A 7,265-nucleotide genomic window follows, 5' to 3' on the forward strand; every position below is an offset into this window, starting at 1 on the left:
AGGTATTATATACTGTGAATACATTTAAAAATCCCATCTGACACATACTTTCTGGAGGTGCTGCGGTAATCAAAGTTTGTGGGCATTACGCAGGTTCTGCACCCATTTCTTGAGTATGTATCGCCAGCTGTGAAGTAACCTGCATTGATGATGATTATTCCAATTTTTATGGTGCATCGACAACAAAGGAAATAATACATCAGAACATTGGTTTGGGTGCAACCAGTTATAAATTAATTATGTTGTTTAATAAATGCATTGGACAAATGTTAAAACATCAGTTTAAAACATGGTTTACAATCCCTGTATCTTCTAATAATTAAAAAGATTAAAAACTATTATAAAAAGAATTATAATCTCTAATTATTATATTGCTGGGTGAACGAGCCTAAAGTGTAAGGTGTGTTTCTGATGTGAACATGTAAGAAAATATGCAAAACTGAGAGAGGCTAACCACAGTGCGTGCACTGAGGTTGTTCCTTCCTGTAAAGTCGAAACCAGTGGATGAGGAACGTGATACTTACCTGTACACCCAGCCGTATCACACTGCACAGATTATTCACTGGGCAGCCCTCATGACGAAACCTGTATTGAGAGACCACTTTTGCCTTAAAACTGCTACAAATAGCACGACACGCTACAAATTATTACTATCGTAACAAGCTGACGATACAGCTCAGACACAAAGGCGGTATTCGAGTCGCGCCACACCACCGTTACGTAGGATTCTTTGTCACAAATCAAACCAAGACACAAAACAATACCAATACATGAAAAAATGTGACAATCGTGGTCTTATTATGACGAAATACCGAACTTGTGCGCGAAGGTAATTCAAAGAAATGAATGTGGCACTTGCTTCCGCAGAGAACACCGTGTACCATGCTAGCAATGCATGCAAAAAAGCGCTCGAGTGTTCGCACATATATTGATGACAACACTACCTGTGTAGTGTAACATGTTCTTTCAAGCATATTATGCACTCAAACTGTATTTGCCGCCGGGTAAAATGCAGGTGTGCTCGATTGAACGTCGGAAGAGCGATCAAGCAACCTGCATCCAGTGCTCGTTTTGGGCAAAAAAACACTTCATAATGGTCAAATAAATGTACAGAATGGACGCCTATTTATTCCTTGATGAAGAGTGACTCACCTGTATAAATTTAGGCCCTGTAACCTTGCCAGTACGGTTGGTACGACCGTAATTGCAAGAAGTTGCCATGATCGCTGCGGCGACTGTTGTGGGCACCGTAAGATGGCGGCCGGTTTCTTCACGCTCGCGCTCCCTATCCGCGATCCAGCCTTTTACAATCGAGATCAGTGGGTCGGTCTGGTCGGTCTGGTCCACTGATCTCGATTGTAAAAGGCTGGATCGCGGATAGGGAGCGCGATCGTGCGGCAACCGGCCGCCATCTTACTGTACCCAAAACAGTCGCCGCAGCGATCATGGCAACTTCTTGCAATTACGGTCGTACCAACCGTACCGGCAATGATACCGGTCCGAAATTTCTACAGGTGAGTCATTCTTTATCAAGGAATAAATAGGCGTCCATTCTGTACATTTATTTGACAATTATGAAGTGTTTTTTTGTCCAAAACCAGCACTGGGTGCAAGTTGTTTGATCGCTCTTCCGAGGTTCAATCGAACCCACTTGCATTTTACCCGCCGGCAAATACAGTTTGAGTGCATAACAGGCTGGAGAGAACATGTTACACTACACTGATAGTGGTGTCATCAATATGTGCGAGCACTCGAGCGCTTTTCTGCATGCATTGCCAGCACGGTACCAAGTGTTCTCTACGGAAGCAAGTGCACAGTCATTTCTTTGAACCACCTTCGCGTATAAGTTCAGTATTACGTCATAATAAGACCAAGATAGTCACCCTTTTTCTTGTATTGGTATTATTTTGTGCCTTGGTTTGATTTGTGACAAAGAATCCTACGTAACGGTGGTGTGGTGTGACTTGGATACCGCCTTTGTGTCTGAGCTATGTTGTCAGCTTGTTTCGATAATAATAATTTGTATCTTGTCGTGTTATTTGCAGCAGTGTGGTCCCTCAATACAGGTTTCCTCACGGGGGCTACCCAGAGGATCGTCTGTGTCATCGAGCATCACCTGTGTCATCGTCTGATGCGATCGAGCTTACAGATAAGTATCATGTTCCTCATTCACGGGTTCCTACTGTACGAGGAGGAACCACCCCAGTGCACGCACTGTGGTGAGCCTCTCTCAATTTTGTATATTCTCTTTACATGTTCACATCATGGAACACATCACTTCAAAGAGCTTTATATACACCTTAGACCCCTTCACCTAGCATTGTGTCTTAGTGATGAAGCTATAATTTCTTTTACAACAGCGTTTAAACGTTGAAATTTTTAAAAGATATCAAGATTGTAAACCCTGTTTTAAACTGATGTTTTAAACATTTATGCGATGCTTTTAATAAACAACATATTTATTTTTAACTAGTTGCAACCTAACAAATGTTCTCTCCTTCACAGCTGCCTGGACATACGCAAGAAATGGGTGCAAAACCTGAGCAGTGCCCACAAACTTCGATCACCGCAGCACCTCCAAAAAGTAAAAGCACATGTGTCACATGAGATTTTTAAAGGTATTCATAGCAGTGATGGCCAGTAGTTAACTACATGTAGTTAAACTACCTGATTGTAGTTAAAAAGTAGTTATCAACTACTTGCAGAAATGTAGTGTGCAACTAGTTAAACTACTATTTCGAGTAGTTGGCTACAGTAGTTAGGTTACTGCAGGCGCCAACTACTTCCGATTTTGCCGCAAGCTTTACGGCATGGCTGTGCTTCCGATTTTTACCTTGAGCTACTTGTTTGATGAGAACGGAGGTGCAGAGCAATTGTGCCGTGCATGTGTACTAAATTTTCACTTTTATCACTGCTTGTGATTCATAGTTAGGGGTCTTAGAACGCTATAGAATGGGATTGGTGTTGATGGACAACATTAAGTAGTTATAGATGTAGTTAAACTACACTGCAGTAGTTAAAGAAGTAGTTTTAACTACCCTGCCTGAAAAGTAGTTGAACTACTAGTTAAACTACTCCATTGCAAAGTAGTTAGTAGTTATAGTAGAAGTACTTAGTGGCCATCACTGATTCATAGTATATAATACCTTGTATTAACTGTTGTAGATCTAACCCACCTCTACAGTGTACACCCTCAGGAATTAAAACTTGTTGCGGAACTGTGGTCATTGTTTCAGTTACTAGGCATGCACATATATGCTATAAGAAGAAAATTATTTCTTGAGAATGCACTACTGTTGATCAAACTCATGCAGCTGTAGGTTTACCTTCGGCCTCTTGGAACTCTCTGTAGTTGCCTTAGCTACAGGAGGAGTGTCCTCCAGCATGTAAACTACTTGCAAAAATATTGACGTATTTAAGGTTATGACACAGTTTGAAGGGTTTCAATTCAGGAAATTTGCAGTGGCAGGGCCTGCCAGAGTGAAACCTACTGAATATTTATGGTGTCGAAGGGGCGGTTCCTTCAGGACAGGAATATCTTGGATGGGAGCAAAAAGCTTGAAATTAACAAAGTGTTGTTTGCATTATGCAATTTGTAATACACTGAACACATAGGCAGCAAAACAAAAATTTAAAATTCAGCATGTATGAAAATTGGGTGCAACAAATTTACATAGTGTACCTGTACGTTGTCATTTCTGTGATATATATTGTCATTGCAGGGAGGTCACAAAACAATAAATGTATTGTTTTGTCACTTCCCTGCGCATTCATTGTATCTTGAAATGCGTATATGCCAGAATAAATGTTGAACTTGAAAAATGATATTTTCTTTATTCATAGAGCATAACATCACTTATCTTTACAAAAGCATATCGTGTTAATCTTTGTCACTCAGAATGCACAACCAAGAAAGCCATCTTCCACTAAACATCACGTTTGACAAGATTCAGTTGGTATCATTTCATACACAGGGAACACCAGGGCTCTAGTTTCAAGCTCCAAATCGTCATGTTGCAGTTGGGAAACCATACATGTGTAGTGCAAGAGAGCCCTCGCACATGAAAATGTAAGATGGGAGTCACTGTTAATGCAAAGTGACTCCTATGAGAGAGACTGACGCTGAAGAAAAGTGTGCAAACTGCGGAAAGTGCCATAGAGGGTTTTCAGAAATCGTGCCTGGTTTCACAGCAGTGCTACCACATTCCCTTTTAGATGACGATGATAATGATTGGAGTTTCAGATGTGCAGCTGCATTTTTTGCAAGGTGCTCCACATAACTAGCATGACAAAGTCAGCAGTGCATGGCAGGCCCCCATCCTTACGCAGCTTTGTTCACGCTGCAGTTCTATTCAGCAAAAGCATGTGAGTACGCGAGAAGGACATTCAATTTCACCTGCAAATAATCAGAGCAAATGAAGGAAGAAGAAAAAAGAAGTGCTGTACTTCAAAAGGATATAAGTCTTGTGTCTCAAGGAGGTATTACCACTTACTAAATAACTTTATTAAGTTTACATCAACACCTAGATTAACTGGCCTAAGCGTAATCTAATTGCGTGCAGTAATTGTTTGGGATGCTTCGGTGTGTTCATATTTGCGAGGCATTACATCGAAGACACCACTGTCGTTCACTAAAAGACCCTTTCTTGCTTGATATCAATCAAATTAAACGCATACGCCTGTTTGAAACAACGGCTGTGATTCTACGGGGCGATTTCTTTCTACCATGCGGGTATCCCTTCTGGGACCGTTCTTTGTGGAACAATTTTTGTCCAGAACGCAGCACGGGATATTATATACATGGTTGTTGTTAACCTCGCATCGTTTCTTATTGAAATATTGGCTGGGAAACGTGCTGTAGTACAATTCCCAGCGCTGCACTGCAGTGACGGTCTAGTTTCGGAATGCAAAACATAACGTTATTAAGAATCGAAATGCAGGGCACCTGCGAAACACTGTTAGGATACATCAGTATACTGGCACCTTACAAAATCGCGTGACGACAAACAATGATCAACGCCTGTAGCGCAATAAATACTCACAATCTCTGTTGCCTCCCATTGTTTCCAATGGGCACACGCAGCGTTTTAGGGCCCACCAACATGGCGGCCCGAATGCGTGCCTCTCTCCCACGAACCCCTCTCCCATACGCGATCCAGCCTTTATACATAGAGATCAGTGGTCTGGTCGCGCCACTGATCTCTAGATCAGTGGGTCGCGCGTCTGTTGGCGTTTATGTTTATATATAGTCCAATATATATATATATAGATATAGTCCAACGTTTTTGGCGTCGCAGTCAGCAACAGCCGAAGTCAGACACGCCAAGCAAAGCGATCCAGGAAATATGCGTCAGACGCGCGTCAACAGTGGCCTGCGACCGTTGCGCATGCGCAAAGTCGCTGTGACTGCAGCAGCGCGACTGCGACTGCGCTGATCTGACTGCGCGAGCGCGGTCGGCGAAAAATAGAACATGTTGTATTCTGCGCGGGCGACGTCCTAGCCCGTTAAATGCCGCCGGCCGCGCTAGCCACTAGACTACAGAGGGTGTGATTTCCCCCGGCGTAGCGTAACCGTGGCGTAACTGTGCAGCGCGCGTACGCGCAGCACAGTTACGTCGGACTATATCTGCGCCTTTAGAGGCGCTCCGAGCCGTTTATTCGCTATGAGTCCGAGCGCCTCCGAGCGAATAAACATAAACGCCCTGTACCACTCCACTGATCTCGATTGTAAAAGGCTGGATCGCGGATTGGGAGCGCGAGCGTGAAGAAACCGGCCGCCATCTTACTGTACCCACAACAGTCGCCGCAGCGATCATGGCAACTTCTTGCAATTACGGTCGTACCAACCGTACTGGCAAGGTTACAGGGCCTAAATTTATACAGGTGAGTCACTCTTTATCGAGGAATAAATAGGCGTCCATTCTGTATATTTAGTTGACCATTATGAAGTGTTTTTTTGCCCAAAACGAGCACTGGATGCAGGTTGCTTGATCGCTCTTCCGACGTTCAATCGAGCACACTTGCATTTTACCCGGCGGCAAATACAGTTTGAGTGCATAATATGCTTGAAATTGAAAGAACACGTTACACTACACAGGTAGTGTTGTCACCAATATATGTGCGAGCACTCGAGCGCTTTTTTGCATGCATTGCTAGCATGGTACACCGTGTTCTCTGCGGAAGCAAGTGCCACATTCATTTCCTTGAATTACTTTCACGCACAAGTTCGGTATTACGTCATAATGAGACCACGATTGTCACCTTTTTTCATGTATTGGTATTGTTTTGTGCCTTGGTTTGATTTGTGACAAAGAATCCTACGTAACGGTGGTGTGGCGCGACTTGAATAACGCCTTTGTGTCTGAGCTGTATCGTCAGCTTGTTACGATAGTAATAATTTGTAGCGTGTCGTGCTATTTGTAGCAGTTTTTAAGGCAAAAGTGGTCTCTCAATACAGGTTTCGTCATGAGGGCTACCCAGTGAATAATCTGTGCAGTGTGATACGGCTGGGTGTACAGGTAAGTATCACGTTCCTCATCCACTGGTTTCTACTTTACAGGAAGGAACAACCTCAGTGCACGCACTGTGGTTAGCCTCTCTCAGTTTTGCATATTTTCTTACATGTTCACATCAGAAACACACCTTACACTTTAGGCTCCTTCACCCAGCAATATAATAATTAGAGATTATAATTCTTTTTAGAAGAGTTCTCCATATTCTTTTTAGAATAGTTTTTAATCTTTTTAATTTTTAGAAGATACAGGGATTGTAAACCATGTTTTAAACTGATGTTTTAACATTTGACCAATGCATTTATTAAACAACATATTCATTTTTAACTGGTTGCACCCAAACCAATGTTCTGATGTATTATTTCCTTTGTTGTCGATGCACCATAAAAATTGGAATAATCATCATCAATGCAGGTTACTTCACAGCTGCCTCGACATACTCAAGAAATGGGTGCAGAACCTGCGTAATGCCCACAAACTTTGACTACCACAGCACCTCCAGAAAGTAAAGGCATATGTGTCACATGGGATTTTTAAAGGCATTCAAAGTATATAATGCCTTGTATGAACTGTTGTAGATCTAAGCAGCCTCTACAGTACACTCTCAGAAATTAAAACTTGTCAGGGAACTGTGATAATTGTTTCAGTTAATAGGCTTGCACATATTCGCTATAAGAAGAAAATTATTTATTGTGAATGCACTTCTCTGGCTACTCATGTTGTTTACATCTACTGTTGATCACATTCATTTAT

At 42.3% G+C, this 7,265-nt stretch overlaps 1 long non-coding RNA gene across 1 annotated transcript in view; it reads left to right on the forward strand.

The window, feature by feature from the left end:
- The window catches only part of LOC135393181 (uncharacterized), a 294,635-nt gene extending 287,691 nt beyond the window's left edge, over positions 1-6,944 (forward strand). Inside the window, exons 2-3 of the long non-coding RNA XR_010422516.1 lie at positions 6,458-6,518; positions 6,927-6,944. This is a non-coding gene — a long non-coding RNA (uncharacterized LOC135393181). The remainder of the gene's footprint in view (positions 1-6,457; positions 6,519-6,926) is intronic.
- Positions 6,945-7,265: the final 321 nt, after the last annotated feature.

This window comes from Ornithodoros turicata, chromosome 4, assembly GCF_037126465.1.
Source record: "Ornithodoros turicata isolate Travis chromosome 4, ASM3712646v1, whole genome shotgun sequence".
In the NCBI taxonomy this organism is placed as follows: domain Eukaryota; kingdom Metazoa; phylum Arthropoda; class Arachnida; order Ixodida; family Argasidae; genus Ornithodoros; species Ornithodoros turicata.